This window comes from Mauremys mutica, chromosome 17 (genome assembly GCF_020497125.1).
Source record: "Mauremys mutica isolate MM-2020 ecotype Southern chromosome 17, ASM2049712v1, whole genome shotgun sequence".
NCBI classification, from domain to species: domain Eukaryota; kingdom Metazoa; phylum Chordata; order Testudines; family Geoemydidae; genus Mauremys; species Mauremys mutica.
In genome coordinates, this window is record NC_059088.1 from 2484411 (window position 1) to 2501009 (window position 16599).

Here is a 16599-nt window from a genome sequence, read left to right on the forward strand (position 1 = left end):
CGCAGGAGCTTCCTGTCTCAGCCACTGCCACTATGATGACACCAGCATCACTTCAATGATATTGGAGAAAGAGCAGCATTAAAGAACTCCTGCCTTTTTTCTATCTAGCGGTTCGGGGGCACACTCAGCCCTGTTGCTGGTGCTCTGTCCATAAATACACCAAACCCAGTTATCTTTGACTCCCCTAAACAATTCTGGTAGGTAAAACAGTGACTGGTCAGCCGAATGAAGGAAGGCAGAGAGAAGAAGAAAGACACACACATAGAGGGGAAATGACGGTGCTCTGTCCAAAAATACACCAAACACAGTTGGCTTTGACAAGGTGCTGTTTGTGTGGCCATGGTGTGGTCCAGTTATGGGAAATGGAAGTGAAGTCGTTAAAATGTAATGGTACTGGAGAAAGAGCAGGATCAAATAACTCCCACCAATTTCCTTTCAGGCTTCTGGGAGTGTATCTGGAAGCGTCTCTGGGGTGAGTATTCACAGTTGTTTTGCTGTCCAGCTGTCTTATATTATTGAATACCTCTTCTCAAGCCCCAAGGCTGAGCCCAGTGGTCACCTGGAAAAGCCCAGACAGATGTGAAAGGATTAAGGCAAAAAACAGAGCAATGGGCTTCTAAACCCCAGAGGGGGGTGTCAGAGTTAATCCAGGTGTTCTTTGCAGTGTCAGTTCTCCCATTATCCCAATAGACGGTTTGTTGGGCCTCTCTAGGCTCTGTTCTCTACAATGGTGATAAGAACCACTTCTTAGTGGAGTCAGACACACTGGGAGCTGTGATTCCCTGGGAATTGTCTCATTCTGCACCTTTGGAGTGGGGATGATAGTATCACCACAGACAATCCTATCCATGGTCTCAAGCACACCAGGGAGCAGCTCCCCAGCCGATGTAAATCAGCCTCGCGCCACTGAAGTCAATATATAACTTGAAAGTCAATAGAAAAATGCCAGTTTGCACCAGAATAGAATTTAGTCGAAGTGAAGCCAGAAATCAACCAGGTAGCTGGGAAATTTCCCACCCCAGTAGCTGCTTGGCTCAGCCACTGCCACGAAACCAGCATCATTTCAACGAGATCAGAGAAAGAGCAGCACTAAATCACTCCTGCCGTTGTCTGCCTAGTGGTTTGGGGGCACATTGAGCCCTGCTGGTGGTGCTCTGCCCATAGATACTCCACAGGCAGTTGACTCTGAGTGTCTATAAAGTGATTCTGGTACATTTAACAGTGACCGATCAGACGAAATGAAGGAAGGCAAAGAGAGGAAAGAAAGGCCCAGAGAGGCGAAGTGACTCACCTAAGCTGAAGTGAAGTCTGCACTAGGGGCTTTTGCCAGACTCACTTCTTCCCCCACGCGTGCACCACCCTCGCTCCCACTCCCTCGCCTCCAGCACCTCCTGCCCACCGCTGCACACTGCTGGGGCAGAGGGCGGAGCTGATCGGCGAGGCTCTGACTCCTCTCTGACTCCCTTTCCCAGTCTATCAATAACACAGTTTGCAAAGGGAACTGATGAAAAACGCACCCAGCTGGCTGGGGATGGAAAGGGGTGGAATTCCTTCAGGGTATGGGGGAGGGTACTTGTCTAATTCCCAGTGGATTACTGGGACTGTAATTGCTGTTTGCCATCTCTCCCTGGCCCTGCAGACCCTGGAATGATTGATTAATAAGACACACTGATGAAACCAGATTTGATGAACCGGCTACGATGCCATTACGCTTCCCGTGCTGCTGCCTCTCACCTCTACTGACCAATCAAAGGCCACATGAGAATCATAAATCATACTGATTGGGACTCTAACTAATTACTGTGCTGTTCATTGATTGTGGTGTCTTTCGATGTAACAGAGGGCAAAGAGCTCTGTCCCTCTGTTACCCTGGGGAATGCCAAGAGCTTTGCAAAAATAAAAATAAATGCAACTGCACAAAAAGCTTTGGGATTGTTCCTTTTTTAAATGTTTCTCTGTAAATTAATTTTACTTGCAGACTGGCACGGGATTTGCTTCATTCCAAGGGCATGTCTACACTTCAGGCGTATGTTATTAATTACTGTGGTGGCTGATGTCCACACTACCCTCCTTCTGTTGGTCGTGCGTTTTCTCACGAGGAGCGCTTCCACACACTAGAGACGGGCAGTGTGGGATGCTGAGAGCCAAAGCTCTCGGTTCCGTGCAGCTCCCCTCCAGGAGCCCAGCTGCCTCCCCCACCCGTCACCCCCAGTGAGAGCAGGGGCCAGCTGCCTGGGGTTCTCGACTCCCTGAACTGGAAGCGGGGAGCCTCCAGGCAGCAGCCTGGCTGGGAGTGGGGAACCGGGGGTAGCCGGGCTCAAGACAGCAAACAGCTGATATCATAGAATCATAGAATCATAGAATTCAAGATCAGAAGGGACCAATATGATCATCTAGTCTGACGTCCTGCAAGATGCAGGCCACATAAGCCGATCCACCCACTCCTTAAGCAAGCGACCCCTGCCCCATGCTTCGGAGGAAGGCGAAAAACCTCCAGGGCCACTGCCAATCTACCCTGGAGGAAAATTCCTTCCTGACCCCAAATATGGCGGTCAGCTGAACCCCGAGCATGCGGGCAAGACTCTCCAGCCATACCCTCTGGAAAAAGGCTAACAGTATCCTATCATTGACCCATTGTACTAATTACCATTGTGGCACTTAATTGACCTTTTGACTAAGCCCGTTATCCTATCATACCATCTCCTCCATAAAATTATCTAGCTTAATCTTAAAGTCATGGAGGTCCTTCGCCCCCACTGTTTCCTTCGGTAGGCTGTTCCAGAATTGCACTCCTCTGATGGTTAGAAACCTTCGTCTAATTTCAAGCCTAAATTTCCTGACTGACAATTTATATCCGTTTGTCCTCGTGTCCACATTAGCACTGAGCTGAAATAATTCCTCTCCTTCCCTGGTATTTATCCCTCTGATATATTTAAAGAGTGCAATCATATCTCCTCTTATCCTTCTTTTGGTTAAGGAAAACAAACCGAGCTCCTCAAGTCTCCTTTCATACGACAGGCTTTCCATTCCTCGGATCATTCTAGTGGCCCTTCTTTGTACCCGTTCCAGTTTGAATTCATCCTTCTTAAACATGGGAGACCAAAACTGCACACAATACTCCAAATGAGGTCTTACCAATGCCTTATATAACGGGACTAGCACCTCCTTATCCCTACTAGAAATGCCTCGCCTAATGCATCCCAAGACCGCATTAGCTTTTTTAACAGCCACATCACATTGCCTACTCATAGTCATCCTACGATCAACCAGGACTCCTAGGTCCTTCTCCTCCTCCGTTACTTCCAACTGGTGCATCCCCAGCTTATAACTAAAGTTCTTGTTAGTCATCCCTAAATGCATAACCTTACACTTCTCACTATTGAATTTCATCCTGTTACTAATACTCCAGTTTACAAGGTCATCCAAATTCCTACTTGATGAAGGAATTCATCAGCTATCACGTCTAGGAAAAGCTGAGCCCTATTATTATTACTAGCATTTGTTTCCCAATCTATATCCGGGAAGTTAAAATCCCCCATGATCAAACAGTTCCTATTAGTATTTACCTCCTTAAAAACATTAAAGAGTTCTCTATCCATATCCAGGCTAGATCCCGGCGGTCTATAGCACACCCCAATCACTATCCCAGGGGAGGCTCTAGTAGTTTTCTTCCCCAATGTGACCATTGCCCAAACAGACTCCGTATTATCCATTGCATTGCTAGTTATTTCGTTACATTTCACCTCATTATTGATATACAATGCTACTCCCCCACCTTTACCTTTGCATCGGTCTTTCCTAAACAGCACATACCCTTCCATACCTGTACTCCAGTCATGGCTACCTTTCCACCATGTTTCGGTTATTCCTACGATATCCGGTTTCAATTCCCGGACCAGGAGCTCCAGTTCCTCCATTTTGTTACCTAAGCTTCTCGCATTGGTGAACAAACATCCTAATTTTTGCTGTTTGGCTCCTCTCACCCTTTTCACCCAACTTGGTAGGGACACAGTACTACCAGTATGACCTGTTGATCTAGTATCCGTCCCCCCCCTCTTCCTTACACCTAACCGTCCCCCTCTGGCTATATCTGTTGTTATCCTGCTGTTCTCACTCCCAATGTATAAATTTGGCGTGGAGAGCACCTGGACCTCTCCCAACCGTCTCCCCCCCAGTGTCTAGTTTAAAGCTCTTTTAATCAGATGAGCCAGCCTCCCTCCTAGAAGTCTACTTCCTTCCCTACTTAGGTGGAACCCATCCCGTGAGAACAGTTGTCTGTCCCCAAAAGCCTCCCAGTGCCCATACATCCCAAAGCCCTCCCTGTAACACCACTCCCTCAGCCAACTATTAATCGTCACGATCCTGTCACCCCTTTGGCGCCCTTCCCTACGGACAGGTAGGATCCCACTGAAGATCACCTGAGCCTCAATTTCCTTGAGCATCTTACCCAACCTGGCATAGTCTCCCTTGATCCTCTCTAGCGAGAATCTAGCCGTGTCATTCGTTCCTACATGAAGGATGATCAAAGGGTTCTTACCTGCTCCTCTTAGGATCCTTTTCAACCTCAGGTCCACATCCCGTATTTTAGCGCCCGGTAGACAGCACACCCTTCTGTTCTCCGGATCGGCCCTGGTCACAGGCCTGTCCCACCTTCTCAGTATGGAATCCCCAATCAGATAGACCTGCCTTTGCCTGGGGACAGTGCGGTCCTCTAACCTATCCTCCGTCCCCCCTGGTTGCAAGCTCCTTCCATTCCTATCATCCCTTGTGGTTCCCCTTAAGCCATCCTGTATCCTCCCTTGGCCCACACTTGGTGCTGCCTCCATGGACTCCTCCCCTCTTTCTATCGGACTAGCCGCTCTTCTCTTTTTCCTTGGCCTCCCACCGTCAGCTACCACCTGCTTTACCCCTTCCTCATTCTCCAGTCCTTCGAACCTGTTCCTTAGCTCTATTTCTCCCTCACTGACTCTCCTTTTCCCCTTCCTGCTTCTCACGGTCACATGCTTCCACCGCCCATCTTCCTCATCCGGCAGTCCCCCCTCACTGGCCTTAGCCCCTGCTTCCCCCTGAACCCCTGGTCATTCCCCTTCGGTCACTGCTTGCCATTGCTCCATCAGCTGCTCGAACCCCCTTCTATGCTCTACCAGGGTTTCTACCTGCAGCTCTAGGCCTTGGATCTTTTCCTCCAGCAGCTCTATTAGGCGGCACTTCATGCATACATAGTACTGTTCTGGGTCCCCCGCTAGAACCATGTACATACCGCAGCTGCTGCATGCTCTCATCCTCGGTGTATCCTCCACAGCTTGGCTCATGGCTGCTGCTGTCTCAGCCTTGCTTGGGGTTCTTACCTGGGGAACACGGGGGACACGGCGCCGCCCCCTTCCACCTCCCCCTGTAAACTCCCACTCAAAACTCCCCTGTTAGCCACCCTGTTGGCCGGCTCCTGGGCCGCTGCGATCAGCTGTGCCGCTGCCTGGCTGGGCGGCCGCTTTTATAGGCCCCCTCCTCCGCCTATAAGTAACACAGTGTTTGCACAGACACTGCGTCACGGTAACTACACCAACACAAGTGCTACGCCTCTCGTGGGGTTATGATGTCGCTGTAGTGGGGCACTTTCATCAGCGGGACAAGGCTGCAGTGTGGACACTGACAGAATTAGGTTGAGGTGAACGGCCTCACGTTTAGACCAGGCCCAAGTGCTGTCATTTCTTTTGGGGAATTCTGAACTTTGTGCAGGTGAGGCAGGGGGAACAGGTTGTGCTCTCCAGTATCCTTCCCTCTCCCTCGGTTGGGAAGCACCGAGAAAAAATAAATAATTGAGCAATTCACAAATCCAATGGAGCAGGAAGGAAAAGAGTCTCTAAACGGAGCTCCAGAGCGACAGTTCCCAGGGCTGTGGCTGGGAGAACAAGTGGCAATTTTCCTTTCAGGGTAGATGTTCCAGCACATACTCCCCAGAGGTCTGGAGATGTCTCCCTACACTCCGTAAAACGAACCCATTCCCAAACAGTTACACTCTTTTGGCCTGAACATCACACAGGCATTCGCTGCCATCAAAACAACCCAGAAACTGCACCTCAGTCTTGCTTCTTCAAAGGACACAAGTTATGGCACAAACTTATGAAAAGGTTTAACTTGTTCTAAATTATTTCAGGTTTCAGCCCCTTCCACTGGCTTCTCAGCCTCATCCACTCCTCTTCTCTACGCCTGGACTGGCACTATTCATACTTCACAGGAAAAACAAAATCTTTTCAGGAAAAAAAAAAGACATTAGAGTGGCATTTTTCAAAGGAGACTAAAGGTGTAAAAAGATAAAAGGACCTGGCCACCTAACTTCCTTAGCCCTGTCTGAAAATCCCAGCCTAGGGCAGTAGAACAATATGTTTTGCAAAACACATGGATGCAGGGCTGCTGTTTGGATCATTTCAGGACAGGCGGCTGTCAAACACTATTGGGGAAAACAGTGGTAGCTCCTTCCAGAGCCCCTCTCCTCACTCTCCTGGATTGTGACAGCACAAGCGGCAACACCCACACAACCTGTTAGGGAGCAGCTGTCACAGCTCGGATTGAGCACCCCCTCTTGGCCACTCAACAGACTGCTGTAGGGAGACCCAGCAGCTGCCTTCCATATTTTAAGCCGCTGGGGTCTGAACAGAGCCCAGGCACTGCCCGTCTGGAGGTCCCTCCCTATGAGGTGCTGATCCTCTCTCAAGCACCCCCTGTTGAGAGTTGCAATGCAGTCCAACCCCCACCCCCCGGTATCAGTGCTGCCCCCTCAACTTACGCTGTATCTTAAACAGACCCTCTCCCAGAATCCCACTGAACACAGGTAACCCTTCTGCCCCTCTGAGTTGGCAGCAACAAGGGCCGGGTTCAGTATCCAGGGGTCCCGTTTCAATAACACAATGCAAAACCGGCTCGAGCCCCCAAACAGTGACCTGGGACCATTACATACCCCCCCCCCCGGGCGCCTCTAGGAGGCAACACTTCTCCACTCGCAAGCACAGAGTCTGAGTGTAGCAAAATCCTTTTAATAAAGGAGGGAAACAATGCGGCATCACGTTGGAGAGACACCACAAACAGGACTATACACAAACCATAAGCAAAAACCCACCTCCAAGTACATTTGGCACTGTCCTTTCCCCCGTAGGGTCTTAAGTCCAATCACCCCAAAGTCCAACAACCCAAAAGTCTCTGTCTCTGGTCAATGCCACACCAGAGTTCAAAAGTTTATCTGCAGAGTTTCACCCCCCCAGCCTGGGTGGAAATGGGGGGGGCACACACAGGGTGTTAAGCGGGCACCTTATGTGGGCCATGGCCGACTGCTCCGCCTCTCCGTGGAGTTCTGCTGCAGCCTTCACCATGACTGGCTCCACTCCACCAGCTGTGCCGCTCCTCCAGCCGACCCGTGAACCGTGTCAGCCATCCCCACAAACCGCTCCACACTGCTCACTGCTCCATGGGCTGCTCCAACGTGCTGCAGACTGCTCTGCTCTGCCAGCCGCTTAGCGATAGATGTTCAGGCTGCCCCCACTAGTTGACACAGCACTCCATGATCTCAGCTCAGTAAGCTCAGCTCTTTCAGTAATTTCAGCTTTTAGTGGTTTCAGCTTGTAGCAGGGGAGCCCCCGTGCAGGTGCACCATTGGCCCAACATTAATTCAGGTCAGCAGCCTCTAGATGGACTCCTAAAGGATTCAAAATTAGCTCTGCTCTTCAACAGTGGAGAGAGGAGGATGTGCAATTGGTGCTCCAAGCCCTCAAAAGGCACCCATGCCATCAGATAAACACACCACTCCCCACCCTCTCTCAATTCACTGGGTTTTGGAACCCATGTCCCTTGTCTAGCAAGTACTATTTAATGTAGGTTGAGTCATTTCTGTCATAAAGCAGTCTCATAGTTCCTCACTCACAGAATTAGGGTGACAGCACTTTTTTTCCTTCCTGCCCCAATAACAAAGACATTGGGGATCCCAGCTGTCAAAATAACCATCCCAGGCTGCCATGGGCTATTGCAATGCGAATCTTTGCCACTCCTTGAAATTCTTTCCACACTCCCCATAATTCACCACCAGATGTCAGGGTAGAGCTCATCCAGACTCTGCTTACATACACAACACAAGCCGTACAGTTTAACTCTCTCGGGGGGCCCAATATAAGATGTAGCACATCACAAGGGTGATTAAAGGATTAAAACACAGGCCTTATAGTGCAATACTCAGGGAACTCAATATACTTTGGTTACCAAGGAGAAGGTTAAGGGGTGACTTAATGACAGCCGATAAGTACCTACAAGGGGGACAAATATTTAACAACGAGCTCTTCAGTCTAGCAGAGAAAGGTGTGACATGATCCAACGGCTTGTAGCTGAAACCAGACAAACTCAGGTCGGAAGCAAGGCACATACTTTTTAACAGTGCAAGTAATTATCCATTGGAACAATTTGGTCATGGTGGATTCTCCATGCCAGGCAAATTGTAAATCAAGATTGGATATTTTTCTTAGAGATTTGCTTTGGTAATGATTTTGGGGGAGTTTTATGGCATGGGCTATATAGGTGGTCAAACTAGATGATTACAATTGTCCCCTCTGACCTTATGTATAAGGCATGAATAACACAGACAGACTTGGCATAGGATCCTAACACACTATTGCCCTTTACTTAAGCAGGAAAAATACACAGAGTGAGCAGATCATATAGAAAACCTCCAACATCCTGAACACAATGACCCTCACTCTGGCGCACTCCCTCTGTGAGAACCCAGGCGTGGGGGGTCTCACAGCTGAGCAGGGTAAGGCTGGCTCCCAGAGTTAAGGATTGGAGTGACCTGGAAGATCACCGGTCCAGATAATACCAGGGGAACATCACGGTGGGTTTCTGTCAGTCCTTTAATGACCCGTCCTCCCAGCCCAGACCTGGCACAGACCCCCTCATTCTCCTACTCTGCCCACAGCCAGCTGTTTAACCCTTTGGCACCTGCTGGCTAGCAACCCCTAGACAAGTCAGTCCTTGCCAGGCATCGCATCCAGAAAGACATTGCAGAGAATTCCTGCTTCCCCCCAGACACAGAACCCCTGGGGTAGAAATGAAGCATTAATCCCTATCTCCTGTTGTTGCTAACGGTGCACAAGTGGGTGCAGACTTAGCGCCAGCCCCAGGCACCCGGGTTCCCCTCTCCAGGCTGCCCAGGTCAGAGGCAGATGGGGTCTCTAAGAGTGAGGGGCTCCTCTGTGGGCTGCTTGTGTAACACACAGATGGAGGTTGGAGTCGTTCTCCCCTGACGGACCCTGTCACAGGGAGACGGGGTCCCCGTCACTCTCTGAGATTCAGGTCAGCTCCCCGTCCCTCAGAGCACACACAGAGTGGGGGTCAGCCCAGACCCTGCTGGGTCACTGGAGGCAGAGGGGTTAGTGGCTAGTACCATACTCTAGGCTGACTCCGAGAGACAAGACGGGAGCCACTTAACAGCCACTTCATCTGCCCTGAAGAGAAACCAACTTCACACCAACAGCCCATGGTGGCCAAAGGTACTGCAGGCGGGGTCCGAATAAAGCTGTGCAGACGCCCGCTCTCTGCTCATCGCCAGAAGCTCTGTGACAGGGGCGAAGGGCAGCAGAGGCTGGAGCTTGCCAGAGCCAGCGTGATGCAGCCTGCGGCCCCCCCTGCCCAAGAGAGGCCGACAGAGACCGGGCTGCAGGGGCCTGGTCATTGGAATCCAGGAGGAGGTTCTGGAGACTAGGTCTAGCCATTGGAACTAGCTCAAAACCCGGCTTGGTTCCCATTAGGGGCAGAACCTGAAATTGCTGAAATTTGCCATGAGGGGGAAGGTCGAGGGGTCCACTAGGCCCGGCCCATGTATCTCAGCCCAGGCTGGGGGCTCGGCCAGTCTGTGCTCTGCGCGGTGGGAGTTGTTCCCCGGCCACAGAGTTCAGCCCTTTCTCCAGGCAGCACCATTCTCTGCAGACAAGAGCCTGCCAGTATCCCGGGGTCGTTAGCCGCCCAGCCTGCAGGTCCCAGCTGGATGGCAGCGGGACGCTGGGACGGAAAGGGCTGAGAGACACTGAGCGAGATTATCGTCCCCAGAGACTGCCAGAGAGGAGCCGTGACAATGGCGGGAGGAGAGGGTCGGCTCTACCCCAGACAACAGCCAGCCAAAATGAGGGTTTGGTGTTTCCCCCACGCTGGGAACCTGCACAGCAGCAGAGCGGGAAGGGGCATCTCGCACCCCGGGAGCTGCAGCAGCCCAGAAACATCACCTATGGGAGCAGTGAGACCGTATCCTTTCCAAGTGCAACGTTCCGCATTCTCCAGAAAGGAGCGGTTTGATACCTGCCTGGACATGGATGATTTAGGGTGTCCGGGTGCAGTTCCTCAAAGCTCTCAGGGGTGTAGGAGCAAAATCCCTTGGCACATTACACAGCTGGGTTCTTTCCCTCCCTCTCGCTCAGTTCCAGGAAACTCGGCAGATGATTCAGCAGGTGACCTGGCCATGAAGGGAACCTAGATCTGCATGCAGCCTGTGGGTGACGCACATTCTGCCCACTTCACACTGAGGACTGGAACCAGCTCCTGCTGCAGGCCTCACGCCTGCTCCATCAGTTCAGGCAGTGCAGCCTCCTGCTGCTCTATCACCCCAAGCCCTCAGCTGCAGGCCCTGCCCAGACATCCTGTGAGGCGTGTTACAGGGCCCCGCAGCCGCCGTCCCACTGCCTGTGCGAACACCCCGAGAGAGGCTGTCTGTGGGAGTGAGAGCTGCTATCGCCTGAGCTAGCAACTCCGTGAGCTCAGGGGCCACAACAGACAGGGGCAGGGTGAGGAGGAGGCGCTGTATGTGGGAGGAGAGATATGGGGGGTGTCTGTACAGCACCTGGCACAACAGGGCCTGATCTCAGCTGGGGCAGGGACTGTCTCTCACTGTGTGACAGGGCAGGGCCTGGTTGGTAGGTATATTTCTCAGAGGCGTTGGTGAACGGGATGATCTATTTTTCAGTAAAAGGGTGATTGGGGTGAGGAGTGGCTGTGGGGGGCGATTGGTGTCTCAGTGAGGTGTGATTGGGGTGGAGTCGCCGGGGGGGTCTGTGTCTCAGTGAGGGGTGATTCGGGAGGGTTTTGTCTAGGGAATCTTTGTCTTAGTGACGGGTGATTGGGGTGGGAGGTAGTGGGGGGGGTTGTGTGTCAGTGAGGGGTGATTGGGTTGAGGTTGCTGAATGATCTGTGTCTCAGTGAGGTGTGATTGTGTAGTAGGAGGAGTTCATGTTTGAATTTTGTATAATTCTGTATCTGAGCTAATTTCAAGGCAGTAACAGAACTTTGAGGGTCACCACTTTGTTGCAGGTTTAACTTTTTAAAGTAAGTAAAAGAACGCCATGAGTGTTTTTCTTTGCATTGCAACTTGATGTCCCTGTTCAAAATGTTCGGTGTAAATTAATTCTGTTTTGTGTGTGAATAAGGAACATGGGTTAAAAATAATTCTCAAGGCCATTACTGAACCAGGAAGGAACTAGAGACAAACGTAAGGGTGCCCGGAGGCTGCAACACGCCCCTATTAAAACATCAAAAAAGACAAATTAACAACTCTAAAAATAAAACAGGCGCCTGTCAATGAAAACAAAATAACTGTGATGAAAACCAGCATAAAACAACTCCCTAAAAAAGTAATAAAAAACCAAAATATTTAAAAAAAAACAACCAAGCACTCGTCAAACAAAAATTAATTACAGCATAACGGTGCAATACTCATTAATCCCAATAAAAAAAAATCACAATATAAACAGGATGCCTTGCCATGAAACTTTGGGTTCATCCTGCCAAGACTTCCCTGGAGCATCGTGTTGCAACCAACAGAACCCGGTTCCCCCTACCCGTGATGAACCTAGCTGGCCACTAGGTTGATCTAGACTCTGAACTGGTAACTACAGTTTCGACTGGCGGCACAGTGTGTGTGTGTGTGTGGTGTGATTGAATGAATATGCTAATTGTGTCTTCAATAAACATGGCGTATTGTCTTTTCCCCTGAAAAAGATCCCATGTGCTTCTTATAAGCATAACAATTTTACACAATATCTTTAATATTGAACTTTAATAAAAACTGAGGTACACCACCTCATACATTTAATAACTAAACAATGGAATAATTTCCCCTAAACCCTTAGAAAGCAGAAGCCATTGAAAGCTGGCCTGCCTATAAAACAAAAACACAGGAAAGTATGGGGGTAATTCCTGTGTTTTGCCTGCAATCGACAAAAGAATTTGTAAAAAAAAAAAATAAGGGGGGGAGGAGGTATTTTAAGCAATAATCTGCCACCCCTAGTTTATAGCTCCCCTGCACAGCAGCAGAGCGGGAAGGGGCATCTTGCACCCCGGAAGCTGCAGCAGCCCAGAAACATTACGTATGGCAGCAGTGAGACCGTCTTCTTTCCAAGCACAATGTCCCACATTCCCCCGAAGGGAGCGGTTTGATACCTGCCTTGACACGGATGGTTTAGAGTGTCCGGGTGCAGTTCCTCAGAGCTCTCAGGAGTGTAAGAGCGAAATCCCTCGGCACGTTACACTCGTGGTGTCTTCCAGGTCATTGTCCCAGATCGACACTGAGGCACTCGGCACCGCCTGCCCACCACTCCTGCTGCCTCCTCTGCAGCCCCCGAGCTAGACGTGCTCTAAGCAGGGCTGTTCCTTCCCCTGCCCTTGCCGGCTGCCGGCTGTGTGGCAGGGAAGGGCAGGGGGGAGTTGGGGTGACCCGTTGCTTGCTGCCCTGGGCGGGGAGGCTGTGGGAGCCACAGGGGGAGCTGGATGAGAGCTGGGTCTGAGCCAGGGGATGGGGAACATGTGGCATGTGACCCCGCGACCTTTCTGCAGTATTAACTCCTTTCTCTTGACAGCCATTCTATGACGGACAGATTCCGTTCACACAGCCTGGCTTGCCCAGTGTCCACTGCATTTTTTAATCCCTTTGTGTACCATGATAGGGGCTTAGACACAGACTCTCCTGCCTTTCTGGAGATGGCTCTCAACTCAGGCATGTGTTTGAGGTTTTGGTGAGGAAAGGATGCACCGCAGCCCTGCCTGCCCTCGACCCCTCCCTCTGGAATTTCTTTGGGTTGGACCCCACTCCCTTGTGAAGCTTCCCAAATGCAACGTTTTTCTTTCCCCAGACCTGAAGAGACAGACTTATCTTTTACAAGGGTAGCAGGAACAACATTTTTAATGGAGACCTTTGGACTGGTAAGATCCCCTCTGTCACCCCACTCTCTGTTCCCAAAAGGTCAGCTGTGAGGACTCTCTCCTCCAGGAGATCTCACCCCCAGTCCTCCCTTAAAACCTGACCCACAGGTGAGGGGTCTGGCATTTAAATGCAGATCCTTCACCCTCCTTCAGGGGAAAAGCCTCCCTACAAAAGGTGGGCAGACCCTCCTGTTCCCCCTCACCTTCCATCTGGACTTCTCTCTCTGGGCTTCCCTCTGACACAGACACCCCTGTGTCCCCCAAAAGGGAAGGTGACCCTGATCCACCTAGGACAGACAATTTACTGGCCAGCAAAATCCCCCCTTTCACTCAGGTTGGGCTTGCTTCCAGCTACAACCCCCTTCCCACCACAGTGGTCACCAGGACCCCAACTAACATCTCCAGGATACATGTCTCTGTGAATCCCAGAGCAGGACCTGTCCCATGCTGAGCTGCATCTTCCTGGCAGTCAGCAGTTGGGACGGCCTCCCTGTTGCAAGGAGAAACATTCCCCTTCCTCCAAGGAGATGGTCACAGACAGGAGCTGGCTGTATCCTGCCCTTCCTGCAGGGACCTGCCTTGAGCCCAGGGCTGCAGAAACTGCTTACGACCACCCTTGCTGCTACCGAAGAATTAAAGAAACACTCTACTATTCCCCCAGCAGCACTTGTGACTTTATCCTCACTTCTGGGATTTTCAGCACAAGATTCCTTCTCGCTGCTAACAAACCCTGGGACAGATTCTGCCACATCCAAAAAATCATTCCTCAGTAGAAACGGTGCAAAATTGTGTGCCACCGCTGCAACAGTCAGTTCATGCTGCTAATCACCAGTGTCCATGTGTACCTTAGCTAAAGGTGCAAGGACTTTGTCACCTCCCACCAGTTCTAATTCTCCCATTTTTCCTGATAACAAATCCTTCTCCTGGATCAGGTCCCTCCTGACCAGAGAAATTTCTGCACCAGTGTCTCTCCATCCTTGGAGCACTTTGCCATTAAGCTTCACAGCATGCACAGGCTCACTGCTTGGCTGTGTAGAAGCAACCTTTACAAATCCTGCCTGGAAAGAGGCAGTAGCCCGGGATACCCCTGTGCTCTGAGAAGCAGCAGCTTCATGTGTTACCTGCTGCCTCTTCCCACTTAGCCTCGGACATTTATTCCTCAGGTGCTCAGTGGCCTTACAATGATAGCACCTCTTGGGCTCCTCTGCTTGTACAGGAGACTTGGGACAAGTGGTTTCCCTTTGCCAGTGGTTTATGTTTAATTGCAGCTTGTGACTGCTTGTAAGATTCTGCAAACTCAGCTAATTCTCCCACTGCATCCACCTTTTTCTCCCACAAATACTGTTTTACATCATCACTGCACATATTCAGGAACTGCTCCTGAGTAACCAAATCATACATTATTTCAAAGCTTGTAATACCTTTTCCCCTCAACCACTTGTCTAACAAATCTCTCATTTCATTTAAATAGGCCCCATTACTTAATCCAGATCCCCTCTTAAGATTCCTGTATTTAACCCTGTAGGTTGCAGGTGTAATCTGAAACTGTTTCAAAACCAGCTCCTTAAATTTACCACAGTTTGAAGAATCAGTCAATTTTGCAACTCAAGTAATAATATTTGATCTTCAGGAATCACATGGAGAGTGCACAATCTCTCAAAGGTGATGAAATATTCAGCAATATCATTGGATTCATCATACTGCGGCCATAATTGTTCCCATTTGTGGGTTTTGGGGGAAGCAGAGCCAGCTGCTGAAGGGTTCTGTCTCTTCCACCCTATTAAAGCCAGTTCATGCTTCTGGGTCTCAATTTGGTCCTCTATTTCTCTGTCTTTTAGCTCCAGAACTAGCTGCCTCTCTCATTCCTTCTCCTCCTGAGCATGTTGCCTCTCCCTTTCCTTCTCCTCCTGGGCAGCTTTCTGTGCCTCAATTTCCTTGTCTTTTAAGTCCATGGCTCTTTCCTCCCTGGCTGCCTTTGCTTCTTTTTAACCTCATGTGAAACTCACTGTCCTTTGCCTTCTCTTCCGCTTCCAGTCTGGCCAGCTCTAGTTTTGTAGCTGATTCACTGGTAGTCATTTTCCTGCTTGTTTGTGCTTATTTCACTTACCAGAAATAAACAAACAGAAAATAATAAACCAGTAACCACTTTGTTTGTTCTCCAGCCACCACACTCAAAACTCACTTACAATCACTACCAGTATCTCAAAGCAATCAGCTGTGCACAGATCCTGCCGACTACGCCACTGTGATGAGTTCAGTCAAAGAGACCCCTCCTGCTGCAACACAGACCCAGGATCTGAACCATGCCCCCAAAGCTGCAGACTTAACTGAAAACAGCTTAAGAAGTGCTCCTGTCTCCAGCACCCAGACACTCAGGTACCAATGAGATCCAAACCCCAAATACATCTATTTTACTCTGTATAAAGTTTATACAGGGTAAACTCATAAATTGTCCACCCTCTATAACACTGATAGAGACACATGCACAGCTGTTTGCTCCCCCAGGTATTAATCACTTACTCTGGGTTAATTAATAAACAAAGGTGATTTCATTAAGTATAAAAAGTAGGATTTAAGTGGTTTCAAGTAATAGCAGACAGAGCAAAGTAAGTTACCAAGCAAAATAAAACAAAATATGCAAGGCTAACTTAATACACTAAGGCTCTAGTTACAAATACTAACTTCTCACCCTAGATGTTATCTCAGGTACAATCCTTTTGAGGCCAATGTTGTAGTTTATGGCCTGGGTCCAGCAATCACTCAACCCCCGTAGTTACAGTCCTTTTTTTCCAGTTTCTTTCAGGCATGTCTTTGGGGTGGAGAGGCCGTCTCTTGAGCCACCTGAAGACAAAAATGGAGAGGCTTCCAGGGCCTTTTATATTCTCTCTCTTGTGGATGGAAACCCCTTTGTTCTTCTGTGCAAAATCACAGCAACAAGATGGAGTTTGTAGCCACCTGGGCAAGTCACATGTCCATGAATGATTCAGCGTTTTGCAGGCTGACGCCATTGTTTATATATTAGGTTGAACGTTCCCGGGAAAGCTCAGATGTGGATTAACGTCTCTACAAGTTCATTGTTAGTTAAGCACTCCCAATACTTGAATTGTCCCTTCACAATATGTTGGCCAAACCTCCCTTGTGTTTACCCTAGATCAAACACTTCAAATACAAGCATGGAGCCAACACTCCTAACTTCAGATATAAAAATGATACATGCCTACAAATCAGATGAATATATTCAGGAAATCATAACCTTTGCAAAGATACGTTACATGGCATATCTAGCACAGAGTACATTCCAGTTATGACATATTAACACTCATAGGAATATTTCCATAAACATATAGAGGGCAACGTCACAGTCTCATGAAACCACTT